The sequence below is a fragment of the Muntiacus reevesi genome, unplaced genomic scaffold (genome assembly GCF_963930625.1).
Source record: "Muntiacus reevesi unplaced genomic scaffold, mMunRee1.1 SCAFFOLD_127, whole genome shotgun sequence".
NCBI lineage: Eukaryota > Metazoa > Chordata > Mammalia > Artiodactyla > Cervidae > Muntiacus > Muntiacus reevesi.
The window spans coordinates 270,923-285,850 of NW_027078012.1; the positions used below are offsets into that span (position 1 = coordinate 270,923).

Consider the following 14,928-nt stretch of genomic DNA (forward strand, 5'->3'; position numbering starts at 1 on the left):
CTTGCTTTTTTGATGAGTCAGCAGGCGTTGGCAATTTGATCTCTGGTTCCTCTGCCTTTTCTAAATCCAGTTTGAACATCTGGAAGTTCATGGTTCACATACTGTTGAAGTCTGGTTTGGAGAATTTTGAGCATTACCTTGCTAGCATGTGAGATGAGTGCAATTGTGTGGTAGTTTGAGCATTCTTCAGCATTGCCTTTCTTTGGGATTGGAATGAAAACTGACCCTTTCCAGTCCTGCAGTCATTGCTGAGTTTTCCAAATTTGCTACCATATTGAGTGCAACACTTGCATAGCATCGTCTTTGAGGATTTGAAATAGCTTAACTGGAATTCCATCACCTCCACTAGCTTTGTTCGTAATGATGCTTCCTAGGGCCCACTTGACTTCGCATTCCAGGATGTCTGCTCTAGGTGAGTGATCATATCATTTTGATCATCTGGTTTGTGAAGATCTTTTTGTACAGTTCTTCTGTGTATTCTTGCCACCTCTTCTTAATACATTCTGCCTCTGTTGGTCCATACCATTTCTGTCCTTTATTGTGCCCATCTTTGCATGAAATATTCCCTTGGTATCTCTAATTTTCTTGACGAAATCTCATCTTTCCCTTTCTGTTGTTTTCCTCTATTTCTTTGCATTGGTCACTAAGGAAGGCTTTCTTATCTCTCCTTGCTATTCATTGGAACTCTGCATTCAAATGAGTGTATCTTTCCTTTTCTCCTTTGCCTTTCACTTCTCTTCACAGCTATTTGTAAGGCCTTCTCAGACAACCATTTTGCCTTTTTGCATTTCTTTTTCTTGGGGATGGTCTTGCTCCCTGTCTCCTGTATAATGTCACGAACCTCCGTCCATAGTTCCTCAGGCAGTCTTGTCTATCAGATCTAATCTCTTGAATCTATTTCTCACTTCCACTGCATCGTCATAAGGGATTTGATTTAGGTCATATCTGATTGGTCTGGTAGTTTTTCCCTACTTTCTTCAGTTTAAGTCTGAATTTGGCAATAAGGAGTTCATGATCTAAGCCACAGTCAGCTTCCGGTCTTGTTTTTGCTGACTCTATAGAGCTTCTCCATCTTTGGATGCAAAGAATATAATTAGTCTGATTTCAGTGTGGACCGTCTGGTGAAAACCATGTGTAGAGTCTTCTCTTGTGTTACTGGAAGAGGGTGTTTGCTATGACCAGTGTGTTCTCTTGGCAAAACTCTATTAGCCTTTGCCCTGCTTCATTCTGTACTCCAAGGCCAAGCTTGCCTGTTACTCCAGGTGTTTCTTGACTTCCTACTTTGCATTCTAGTCCCATGTAATGAAAAGGACATCTTTTTTTGGGTGTTAGTTCTAGAAGGTCTTGTAGGTCTTCACAGAACCATTCAACTTCAGCTTCCTCAGCATTACCGGTCGGGGCACAAGCTTGGATTACCATGATACTGAATGGTTTGCCTTGGAAATGAACAGAGATCATTCTGTCATTTTTGAGACTGCACCCAAGCATTTCGAGTGCTTTTGTTGACTTATGACATTTCTTCTAAGGGATTCTTTCCCACAGTAGTAATAATGGTCATCTGAATGAAATTCACCCATTCCAATCCATTTTAGTTTGCTGATTCCTAAAATATTGACGTTCACTCTTGCCATCTCCTGTTTGACCACTTCCAGTTTGCCTTGATTCATGGACCTAGCATTCCTATGCAGTATTGCTCTATCAGCATTGGACTTTGCTTCCGTCACCATCACATCCACAACTGAATGTTGTTTTTGCTTGGCTCCATCTCGTCAGTCTTTGTGGAGTTATTTCCAGGAGCGTAGTGGGCACCTACCAACCCAGGGAGTGCATCTTTCAGTGCCCTGTCTTTTTGCATTTTCATGTTGTTGTTGGGGTTCTCAAGGCAAGAATAGTGAAGTGGTTTGCCTTTCCCTTCTCCAATGGGCCATGTTTTGTCAGAACTCTCCACCATGACCCATCCATCTTGGTTGACCCTACAAGGCATGCTCATAGTTAGATTGAGTTAGACAAGGCTGTGGTCCATGTGATCAGTTTGGTTAGTTTTCTGTGATTGTGGTTTTGAGTCTGTTTGCCCTCTGATGGATCAGGATAAGAGGCTTATGAAGCTTCCTGATGGGAGAGACTGACTGAGGGGGAAACTGGGTCTTGTTCTGTTTGGCGGGGCCATGCTCTGTGAACCTTTAATCCAATCCTCTGTTGAAGGGCAGGGCTATGTTCCCTCCCTGTTATTTATCTGAGGCCAAAGTATGGTGGAGGTAGTGAAGATAATGGCGACCTCGCTCAAAAGGTCACATGCCTGCACTGCTACATCCAGTGCCCCTGACCCTGCAGCAGGCCACCGCCGACCCCTGCCTCTGCCAGAGACTCCTGGACACTCATGGGCAAGTCTGGGTCAGTCTCTTGTGGGGTCACTGCTCCTTTCTCCTGGGTCCTAGTGCACACGAGGTTCTATTTGTGCCCTCCCAGAGTCTGTTTCCCCAGTCCTGTGTGAGTTCTGGCAGCTCTATGTTGGGTTAATGGTGACCTCCTCTGAGACAGCTTATGCCATACTCAGGTCTACTGTACTCAGAGCCCCTGCCTCTGCAGCAGTCCACTGCTGACCCACATGTTCACAGGAGACACCCAAACACAGTTCTGTCTCCGTCTCTGTGGAGTCTCTGGGTCCTGGTGCACATAAAGTTTGTTTGAGCCCTCTGAGTGTCTCTGGCGAGTATGGGGTTTGATTCTACATGGTATTTCAATATATATATCAAACTATATTACTAAATAATTTTTATATCAGTTTTTCAAAAGTCATACCATGTCTATATGCCTGAACAATTAAGCATGTTGCATTTTATTTAATTTCATAAATATTCAAGATTGTCATACAGAGAATGGAAAGAAGTGCTACTGACTTCTTCCATTTTATGTTGAGTAACGAAAGCACAAATGTTATTGTGGAAGCAGTCATCAAGGTGCAGACTTGATTACAGGGTCTAGTGACCTAATAGCAATACAGAAATACAGTTCTGTGAAGAGGAATGTTAGGTATATTTTCCTGTTTTCACCCTCTAAATATTAAAAATTTTGACTTGGGACTTTATTGGTGAGGGGGAGCTGGTTATATAGAGAGAGGAAAACAATGAAATATTATGAAACTAATAAGTGTAGATAGTTTTGTTGTTTCTGTAATGCCAGGATGTATTTGGTGTCTGATGTAGAAGTAATCACTCATCTCTGCAGAATCTTTAGAGAGCTACTAAAAGTATTTCTTCTTCAGCATGTTTTCATGGTGAAAATTGGACATGGTAAAATGTCTTAAATAGAAAATATTATTTACCTTCAGTTCAGTTCAGTCGCTCAGTCATGTCCAACTCTTTGCGACCCCATGAATCACAGATCACCAGGCCTTCCTGTCCATCACCAGCTCCCGGAGTTTACCCACATTCATGTCCAGCGAGTCGGTGATGCCATCCAGCCATCTCATCCTCTGTCATCCCCTTCTCCTCCTGCCCCCAATTCCTCCCAACATCAGGGTCTTTTCCAGTGAGTCAACTCTTCGCATGAGGTGGCAAAAGTATTGGAGTTTCAGCTTCAGCATCAGTCCTTCAATGAATATTCAGGACTGATCTCCTTTAGGATGGACTGGTTGGATCTCCTTGCAGTCCAAGGGACTCTCGAGTCTGCTCCAGTACCACAGTTCAAAAGCATCAATTCTTCGGTGCTCAGCTTTCTTCACAGTTCAACTCTCACATCCATACACGACCACTGGAAAAACCATAAGCTTGACTAGACGGACCTTTGTTGACAAAGTAATGTCTCTGCTTTTTAATATGCTATCTAGGTTGGTCATAACTTTCCTTCCAAGGAGTGAGCGTCTTTTAATTTCATGGCTGCAATCACCATCTGCAGTGATTTTGGAGCCCAGGAAAATAAAGTCAGCCACTGTTTTCACTGTTTCCCCATCTATTTGCCATGAAGTAATGGGACCAGATGCCATGATCTTAGTTTTCTGAATGTTGAGCTTTAAGCCAACTTTTTCACTCTCCTCTTCCACTTTCATCAAGAGGCTCTTTAGTTCTTCACTTTCTGCCGTAAGGGTGGTGTCATCTCCGTGTCTGAGGTTATTGATATTTCTCCCAGCAATCTGGATTCCCGCTTGTGATTCTTCAAGCCCAGCATTTCTCATGATGTACTCTTCATATAAGTTAAATAAGCACAGTGACAATATACAGCCTTGATGTACTCCTTTTCCTATTTGGAGCCAGTCTGTTGTTCCATGTTCAGTTCTAACTGTTGTTTCCTGACCTACATATAGGTTTCTCAAGAGGTGGGTCAGGTGGCCTGGTGTGACCATCTGTTTCAGAATTTTCCACAGTTTTTTGTGATCCACACGGTCAGAGGCTTTGGCATAGTCAATAAAGCAGAAATAGATGTTTTTCTGGAACTCTCTTGCTTTCTCGATGTTCCAGCGGATGTTGGCAGGTTGATCTCTGGTTCCTCTGCCTTTTCTGAAACCAGCTGGAACATCTGGAAGTTCACAGTTTATGTATTACTGAAGCCTGGCTTGGAGAATTTTGAGCATTACTTTACTAGCGTGAGAGAGGAGTGTGATTATTTACCTTAAGTTCACTATTTTCAGAATTGTGATAGAGAATTAGCATAGTTGTAGTGATACAACTGAGGGACTGAGAGAGGAAATTTTCTTTTTTGGTGAGCACATCTGTTTTGAACTTTTCCAAAAAACAGCAACAATAATGATTCCTACTATGGCAATAAAATCATAAGGACATTGTATTTAAACAAAACTATGTATGATTCAAGGGTAAGTTTTGTATGTAAGCTTTTTAGCTGTATATACTTAAAGCTATTCGTTATAATACTTTAATTATCTATTGAAGTATACATGCTCAAAAATCTTTCATTGATGGGTGCATAATCATAAAAAGTTTGCAAATCACTCCATCTATTTTCTGACACTTTTTCCTCATTGAAACAATTACTCTTACAATAGAGTTTCTTATACCAATGTTACAGTGTCAACTATGGAATTCTGGCAGTTGATGATAAAATATTGGCAGTACTTATTTTTAAAACATTTCCCACATTTTTCACTTCCACATTGTTTGATCTGTAGTTACTGCTTTGTGTTCACTTGAAGATCTCAGTATATGGGGGAAGCAATAACTCCTACCATCATTGTGATCTTTAGTGTTTGGAGTAATGTTTAGCTGAAGTATTTGGGAAAGCTAACTCTGAAAGGTACTGCTGACCTGTAATAGGAATAACTTTAGGGAAGATTGTTCTTATTGTTTACGTACTGGTGCTTCTTAAAAAAAAATCAGATGCTCTTTCTCTTTACAGGATGCCATACTTTACATAAACTCATTATACTGTACTGACATCTGAATTAATATAAAAGTTTAAATTCAGATGTAATTTTCTTTTTGAAAGTTTTTGAGAACAGCTTTTATATAGCAGTTTCACACTGTTATGTATCATGTGTTGTTCAGTTGCTCAGTCATGTCCAGGTCTTTGCTACTCTGTGAACTGCAGCATTGCCAGGCTTTCCTGTCCTTCACTGTCTCCCTGAGTTTGCTCAAACTCATGTCCATTGAAATCCATGATACCATCTAACCATCTTATCCTCTGTTGTCCCCTTCTCCTTCTGCCTTCAATGTTTCTCAGCATCAAGATCTTTTCCAGTGAGTTGGCTCTTCGCATCAGGTGGCCACAGTATTGGAGCTTCAGTTTCAGCATTAGTCCTTCCAGTGAATATTCAGGACTTTAGGATGGGCTGGTTGGATCTCCTTGCGGTCCACTGGACTCTCAAGAGTCTTCTCCAACACCACAGTTCAGAAGCATCAGTTCTTCAGCCCTCACCTTTCTTTATGGTCCAAGTAGATACATAACTTGCATTTGTGCAGTTTTCCTAAATTTAGGGATCTGTTTTATAAAGTTAGATATGTTAAAAAGTTGAACTGATGCACTGATGTCCTCAGTATATGAATATGTATATGTATATGTATCTAATTCTCACATAAGAATGACTTGGCATAGAAAAAAGAATGATTTGATATAATCCTACTTTTAAATGGTAACCATAGAATGGTTAATGTTAAATTAATATTAAAAACTAATGTTTTTTTTTAATAAAAATAGATCTAACTTGGTTACTTATTTTATTTTAGCGAAGAATAACCAGAATTCAACAAATAGAAAAGGACATACTTCGTATACGACAGCTTTTACAGTCCCAAGCAACCGAAGGTTAGTGAATTGTCTCTTTTGTTTGTAGTTATAATGATAGGTGGTTGTTCTAAGAAAAGAAAATATGTATAATTAGCATGGCGTCATTGAAATAGATGCTCTAGAGAATTGAGACACTTGATAAGCTTTTTCATTAAATTAAGTATAGATTTCAAAAATCTATACTAGTATGATTTCTTCATAACTTTTATGCAATTAAAGCTTATAGAGCCATAAATAGATACCTTACTTCAGTTATCTGTTTACATATAATTTGGCTACTAACAGTTTGTAAATAAGCTATCTCCTTGTGTAATCCATAGTAAAAGTTGATCATATACATTTATCTGTGCTTACTTTACAAACTTCATTAAAATGACAGTAAAAGGGTAAAATGAAAAAGCACAAATACCAGGGAAGGTGACAATAAAATTTGGAGAACTGCAAAGCAGATAAACAAATAATTCTTCTAGATTATGGTAGAGAGCTGACCCCAGAGTGAGCAGTAGGAGGTCACAAAGCAACTCATTTTACACTGTGGAGTCCTGAAAGTTTCCAGAGTTGGTTACACTAGGTACTTCTGGAAATGAGGATTAAAAAGGGGGTTAAAACCATATTTGTCAGCTCTTCAGCTGAAATTTGGTTTTGATCACTACACAGAAGGATGGGGTATAAAAAACCATCCCTTCAGCTATCTGTTTATAGCCCCTGAATTTGGGCACTTGTCACTTTGTTTATGGGTAAATAGAAAGAAAACCTACATGGAACTTAAATGAACTATTGCTGAATAAGGAAAAATAGCATGTGGGAGGCTCAGAGAAAATAAAGTATTTCTTCTTAAGTCAACTACAGGATGACCTGTCTCTCTGCAATAAGAGCAAAAAGTGTTGAATAAAAGTCCTCATTGAACAATACAGAATTGTTGCTAGGAAAAATTGGCTCAGTATTTGGGGATATACCAATGCAAAGTTTCTAATATGCAGCCAGATTGAGACTCACATTCCAGATCATACAGGAAAAAAGAAGAGAATGCAAAGAATGAAATATCAACCTAGTGCTTTTTTCTAACTGTAATTACTAAAAACATGATGAAGTTCCTGTTGATATTTTAAAATGTTTATGAGATACAAAATAGTATGTACACTTTGATCCCATTTTTTAATATGCACAAACAGTCTTTCAGAAATAATATGAAAAGGCAGGTAACCACTGCTAATACCTCCTTGTTTTCTTAGTTTGGCCAGTTTTGTAATGTTTTTATAGTAGCTGCACAGCTTTTAGAGTGAGAGAAAACTTTTGTATGCGAAACAAATCTGACGTGTCCTTTCATCACCAGCATGCTTCCCAAGTAGCTCGATGGTAAAGAATCCGCCTGCCAGCCCAGGAGACGCAGGTTCTATCACTGGGTCGGGAAGATTCCCTGGAGAACGAAATGGCAACCCACCCCAGTAGTCTTCCCTAGTAAATCCAGTAGAAAGAGACACCTGGTGGACTACTGTCCATGGGGTTGCAAAAGAGTCGGACATGACTTGGCAAGTAAACCACAGCAACAGCACTTACTGCCAGCCCCGAGAATCTGACCGGATAATGAACAGTTCTGTTTGGAGGCAGAAACTTAGTGCAAGCCCATTTACACACAGAGAAGACAACTAATTCTAATGTCAAAAAGTATAATTTTGAAAACAGTGTCTTTTAAGACTCTGGTCATGCATGCCTTGCTTTTTAAATCTCTTAGAAGCTTTGGCTTCAGTACATTTGAATTTGAAATATGTAGAAACATGTACTTGCTAAGTAGTCAAGTTCAGTGTAATAGTCATATTGCTAAAAGTAGTTTAATCTGGATGTTTTAAGTCAGTATGAACCAAATATTTGTAATATACAGACTGTGTCCTTTTTGCAATATTAACTCTTCAGTACTGTTTTTTTCTTTCCAAAATAAAACAAAACTATCTCTTTACTCCTTTTTCAATGTCATTGGCATTGCTGTATGTGGCATTCTGGTTATTATGGCCCCTTTGGGTTTCCAGGGTTTCTGTGGTGTTTTGTTTTTTTTTCCCCTTGATCAAAATTACTATACTCTATTTTTAAAACTGTTTTTAGAGAGGCAACTTTTGTTTTTTATTGAGCAGCACTGCATTTATATTTTCTTTTTATATATATTTTTTCTGCTTTGAGTGTTTGCTGTTGTTTTTCTAGCTTCTTTAGTTATAGTTAGCTTTTATTCACCATCTTTCTTGTATTATGATTTTTACTGTTTGGCTGCATCAACAGGGTTGTTTTTTTTTTTAATTTCTAAATCAATATTTACACTTATTTTTTCTACTTGATTGACTCTTTCATGTGTGTTAAATAGCCTTCTTTGCTGTTAGTATTGCTGCACGGGGCTTCTTTTGGTCATCATTTGCCTGGTATAATATACTCACTGTCAGTACATTTCCAAACGTTACCAACATTCTGGCCTCTAGAAATTCCTAAGAAAAATTGTCATTTGTTAATAATAGTTCTCATTATCAGTACAATTATAAGTTTATTGCAGGTTGGGGGCTTGTTTGTGTTTTTTTATCTGTTCAAGATTTCATTTATATCATTGGATTTGGGACCAACTGTCTACCACCATAACCTAGTCTATTCTTGTTTCTTTTTGTTATAAAAATGGCCATATTTTTCATAGCCTTAAGTCGTTACATTTATTCAGTGAATATAAACTAAAAGAAGGTATCATGTCTTATTTAAGAAAGAAAGGTTTTTAATTTTACTGTTTGCTGTTTCTTTATTACTATCAGAAGGAGAAGCTAGAAAATGGAGAAAACTGGGGATCAGATACTCATAAATTAGTTCACATACAGTACTGAGAAGAAAAGATGTCTGCCAAATAATTTCTCCACCATGAAGCATCTTATAACACTATCTTTGCCCTACCTGCTAACAATTCTGGTTTAAGATCTAGATGCAGGATATAACTCAGATGATATAACTATTGCACTTGATTCAAATCTCAGAAGTTCCAAGAGGGTACATGAGGCAACCAGTCCTACCACTTTCTTTTGTATTCTATAGGTTATTTACTGACAACTGTATACCATTTGGGGGGGGAGGGGCCCCAAAAGATGGGAGCTATAAGGAAAATTGTGGCATGATTTAATAGTCTCTAGAAAATAGCCAATGAGAAATAGTTTTTAAAATCCCATGCAGAGTACTCTTATAACTCATTAATAAAGAGACAACCCAACTTACAAATGGGCTAAAGATTTGAATACACATTTCACCAGAAAAATTCATAGGAATGGCTAATAAGCACATGAAAATAGGCTCGACATCATTGGATGTTAAGGAAGTCAAGTTAAAACCACAATGCTATATCACTCTATACTCACTAGGATGGCTGTAATCATGAGGAAAACAATAAGCATTGGTACGGATGTGGATAAATAGAAGCTGTCATATGTTGCTGATGGGAATGTAAAATGGTTCAGCCACTTGGAAAAGTTTGGCAGTTATCTAAAGTATTAAAGGTATAGTTACCATATGACCCAGCAATTCCACTTCTAGCTATCTAAGAGAAATGAGCACATATGTCCACACAGAGACTTTAATTTGAATATTCATGGAAGTATTATTCACAGTAGCCCAAAAGTAGAAAAATGCAAAAGTGTATCAACTGGTAAATCAATAAATAAAATGTATACCGTTACAATGTAATACTACTCGGCAATTAAAAGGAACAAATTGTTGACACACACTATAACTGAGGTGAACCTCAAGAACATTATACTGAGTAAAAGTAGCTAGACATGTAAGTCCGTATATTCCATTTACAATAAACGTACAGAAAAGACGAGTTTACAGAGCAGAGTCATAGTTACTTGGAGCTGTGAGTGGGAATGGGGATTACCTGTAAATGAGCATGAAGGATCTTTTTAGAATGATGAAAATGGTCTAAAACTGAAATATAGTGATTCTTGGTAAGTTTATTCAATGTCATTGAGTTGTACACTTAAAGTGGGTGAATTGTCTTAAAGGCATTTTAAATCCAACGTAACCAAAGCACAACTAATGATGGTCTCCTCCTAAGTCCTCCTTGTGACCCCCACATCCTCCAAATCCTCCTTCTCCTTTAGTATTATCTGTCTCCATGAATGGTACCACCATTATTCAGCTGTGTGAGCTAAGAAACAGAAGAGTAGTTTGTGACCCCAGATCTCTTCTTCCACTCACTGTATCCAGTCTGTCGTGCAGTCCTTCAGGTTGACCTCTGTCTCCAAGCATCAGTGCTTCCCTGGGTGTAAAGGACTGTCATCTCCCACTTACTTTAATATTTAGTCTGCAAGTTGATCTCTTGTGTTTCCCATCTTCTTAGACCATTCAAAATTTGAGTTTAAACGATCAGAATACATGCACCTTTTTCCTTTAGAGTATTGGTTATGTGGGGGCATGAGTGCCATCTGAGAATCACACTAAAATTCAACAAAATCATTAAGTTCCTTTTTTTAACCATCTCTCTGTTCTACTCTTCACACTGTAATTCTTTGATATCCTAGAGCAAACCACGTTTCTCCCATCACAGCTCCTTTGCATATGGTCTCTATTTCCCTAAATTTTTGCATGTGGTCTCTGTTTCCTTCATCCTCTGCCATATCCCGTTTCCTAGAACTCCTGTTTATATTTTAGATCTCAGTCCAAACAATACTTCCTAAGAGAGCACTTCCCCCGACTCCCACAATGTCTGATGTCCCTCTGTTATATATCCTTATAAGCAACTTGTGCTCTTTTTTCAGAGTGCTTGTCGAAGTGTTTAACTTTACTGTTGTTTCTTTCATTATTTGATAGCATCCCTGACTAGACTAAATCTGGAAGAGTGCGTTGAACGATGCCTGGGTTTGTCAGTACTGTGTTCTCCAGCCCTATTGCAAGTAACTGACATAGCACATACTCAATAATTACTTTTATATTGACATCTTCAGTGATGTCAGTGTCAAATCTTTGTAGATTTAGTGCTCGTTGATTCATTTTTTCTCTTCACTGACTTTGTATTCTCTGCTTTAGATGATTTTGTTGAATTTTATGGTATCACTTTCCCAAGGTACTGTTTTTTCTTGTTTCTGAATTATTGGGACTACTTCTCTTTTGCCTATGTATAACTTACACTTGTTTATTGATGGAAATAGTATATGTAAATTATTTTAAAGTCACATTTTAAATGGTCTAGGAAAGCTTTATGTTTAAATAAATTCCAGTGGAAGCCATTTTGTAACATAGTTTTCCATTATTATGTCACAATTTTTAATGTGTAATTTTTAATTTTGCCTATAATGTTCCTAGAGGAGGCACACTGGTAATTGTTTCTATAAAAGATACTTGATTATTTTCTTTCTTTGATTCTGTGGTGATAGTTTTCAAAGTGACTGCTTTGTACTAGATATAATCTGTCTTGAAATTACTGCTTTTACTGGATATAATCTTGCCCTTTCACTTTACCTAACAGATGGTGGTTACATTAGAAAAGGTTTTGGTTTTATTCATATTAGAATCTAAGAGCTTATCTGTTGGTTTCATATTACTTTTATTAGCAGATGTATATAAAAGTAGATGTGTGTGTAAGTATAAATATACTTACATAGAAGGTATTTATAAGCTATAGTAACTGCTATATTTGCAGCTCTATTAAATACCAGAACCATGTGACCTTGCGGAAAAGACAGTTATTTGCTCTAGTTGGGTTATGTCCCCGATAGTGATGTGAGCACAGCTGGTGGAGGATGGTGTTTCTGTGGGTCTCAGAAAACCCTTTGTCTTGTGCAGCCCTAGTGTTCGAGGGACACACTTCACTTTGCTGTGACCGAGACAGGCAGCTGACAGCCCGCTGGAGGCTATGGAGTGCAGCTCCGTGCTTTTGTGAACCTGTGTCATTGAGGCCTTCAGAGCTTTAGAGCAAGAAAGAAGGAAAGCTGTGGGCTGAGAAAGCATGCACCGTTTTTGTATGTATTGATGTTAACTCCATATTAACAGAGGTCATCTCAGAGCAAGCATGAAGCTGGCTCACATGAAGCCGAACGGCAGAATGAAGGTCAAGGAGTGGCAGAAATCAACATGGCAACTGCGGGTAGCAGTCAGGTAAATAGATTATTTTATTAATTTCTTTTCTAGTTAACTATTTAAATATTTTAAAAGAAATACTGAGTGAGATGATTCTCACATGACCTGTTTCCTTCCTAAATGGATATCTCCAGAAGAATTCAGTACTAAAATGCTATGTCATTTTTCTTTATTATATTTAACTATGAAGCTTTCAAATTTCCAAGTATATTTTATAGCTCTAAAGTATGTGTCTCTGTTTTAGCCTAAAATGATTAATGTGAGTAGAGTTTCTTTGAAAAATAAATACTAAGCTGCATTTTGGTCATATGTGATTTGACCTAGTTATTACTGCTTGCATTGAATAGATTTGCTCTTTCTCTGTGGCATTCTAAGATATTTTTGTGTTTTTTAAAAAAATCATAAAGAGTTAATATTTTCATCTTCAGTTGTATTCCAGGATTATAGAAACCTAGCATTTAAATAAACAATTCTAATGCCCATTAAAATAAAAGTAAATAAATACCCTAGTCATATTTACTATTATCATCTTTAGGAAAATTATGGAAGACAATTTTTTAAAATGTAGAACATTATCTTGTTGTGCTGCCATCAGTTTTCTATTAGAGTTTGATTGGAATGTATCCTAATGAGTATTTTTCTTTGGAGTGTTCTGTATTCTCCACATTTTTTCAAGCAATATTTTATGTTTTAAATGAATGATTTTTTAAAATACAGTTTCAACTAAGTTGATTTTAAGGAAATTTTCTTACTGTTGATATAAAATATTCCTTTAGTGCCTATAGATTACTTTTAATGATACTATTTATTTGTTCTATTAGTTCATTAAAATTTAAAGCTTAAAATGTCTCATACTTAATTTAAATATTTAAATTTACCACATTTAAACAAAAATATACTTCATTTTAATATTACTGGTCCACATTGTACTGGATAATACTCTACAGATGGTGAATTAGGGCAAAAAAAATTATATTCCAATAGTACATTTGGGTTCCTTGTCTACTACTTAGGGAGTTCTCTGGGATTATCATGTGTTCCTACACATATGTAGAAAGAAGTTCTGTCTTCTTGACAAAAATCTTTTTTTTTTTGCTTTAGGATTAAGACCCACTATTTATACTTTGGGGTCATATTTCAATTATTATATCCTTTAAAGCCTCACCTAGCCAATAAGCTCAATATTTATTTTTTTAATTGAATTCTTATCTCATTTCTTATATCAGAATTTAACTCTGAATATATTAGATTTAATGTCAAAGATGAAAACTTTAAAAAACAGTTTACTTATTTACCTATGTTGTGTCTTAGTCGTGGCATGCGGGATCTTCTGTTACGCCGTGCAGGCCCAGAAGTCGTGGCCCTCGGACTTAGTTGCCTTGCAGTATGTGGGATCTTAGTTCCCAGACCAGGGGTCAAACTCGCATCCCCTGCATTAGAAGGCAGATTCTTAATCACTGAATCACCAGGGAAGTCCCCCAAATGAAAACTGTTAGAAATATTAAAAGTTAAGGAAATGAGCATAGAGGTTTTATAATCATGAAGTGAGTAGGAAACCATAAAAGAACCATAGGCTTCATTTAAAAATGTAAGACTTTAGTGTGCGATAAAATCATAACAAACTTACAAGACAAAAACCAAAATCACATTAATGACGCTACAGCTACGTCCAGATCTTAATGTAGATAAGAGGTGTGTCTGTGAGACTGTGATCCAGTTATGCCAAAATCCCTTTACCTGTCAGACTCTTGGGGTTTGTTCATTTCTTTTGTTATTTGCTCCAGAGACAAAACAGTTGACACTAACAAAACTGAAAATAATCTCTTTGACTTTCTCAGAATCACAGTAATATGATCCATCAAGCTCCTGCCCTAGTGCCCTTGGGGAAGGAAGTTCATTGTACCTCACCTGGTTTCCTGCCCACAGCCACTCTGCCAGAATGATCTTTCACGAGTAAATCACCCTCTTGGTAAAATCCTTTGTTGGCATCCATTGATTCTCAGAAAAAGACAAGCCTTACTACGACCTGTATAACCTGGCTCCTGCCTAAACTTGCCAGCGGTCTGTCACCCTTTGCTCTCAGCACGCCTGCCACGCTGGCCCTTCAGGACTTCCCCTTGACGGCTTCCTCTGCTGCAGCCTGCACACCATCTGCCCGTTCCCTCTTGTGCCTTCTCATCCCACTTCACTCAGTTAACAGCAGTTTGTGTGTGTCTGAACTTTAGCGTGATTTCTCTCAAGAGGCTTGAACTGTTCACATCCCATTACAGGCTGTCCTCGCTTGTTCTTCTCACCTTGAAGACCACATTTGCAGTTTTATATTTATTTATGTGGTTATTTCTGTTCTCCCTACTAAATTGTAAGCTCCAGAAAGACAAAGATTCTTTCCAGTTTTATTCATTTTTATATCCCCACAGTCCCTGATAAATAAATAGTAGATAATAGCAATGAATATATGTAGGTTGGAAGGGATAACTAACATCCCTTCTAGAAAGAGGGATTTTTGATCTGTGATTAATCTCCCTTGAATGTTAAATGAAAAGAGAAAGCTAGAAATAAATTATATGGGCTAGATCCCTACTTGCTTAGTATATAACTTTATGT

The 14,928-nt window shown here is 37.5% G+C and overlaps 1 long non-coding RNA gene across 1 annotated transcript in view; it reads left to right on the forward strand.

The window, feature by feature from the left end:
• Positions 1 to 14,289, forward strand: part of LOC136155385 (uncharacterized) — a 33,143-nt gene extending 18,854 nt beyond the window's left edge. The window contains exons 5-7 of the long non-coding RNA XR_010660792.1: positions 6,174 to 6,252; positions 12,031 to 12,342; positions 14,163 to 14,289. This is a non-coding gene — a long non-coding RNA (uncharacterized lncRNA). The remainder of the gene's footprint in view (positions 1 to 6,173; positions 6,253 to 12,030; positions 12,343 to 14,162) is intronic.
• Positions 14,290 to 14,928: the final 639 nt, after the last annotated feature.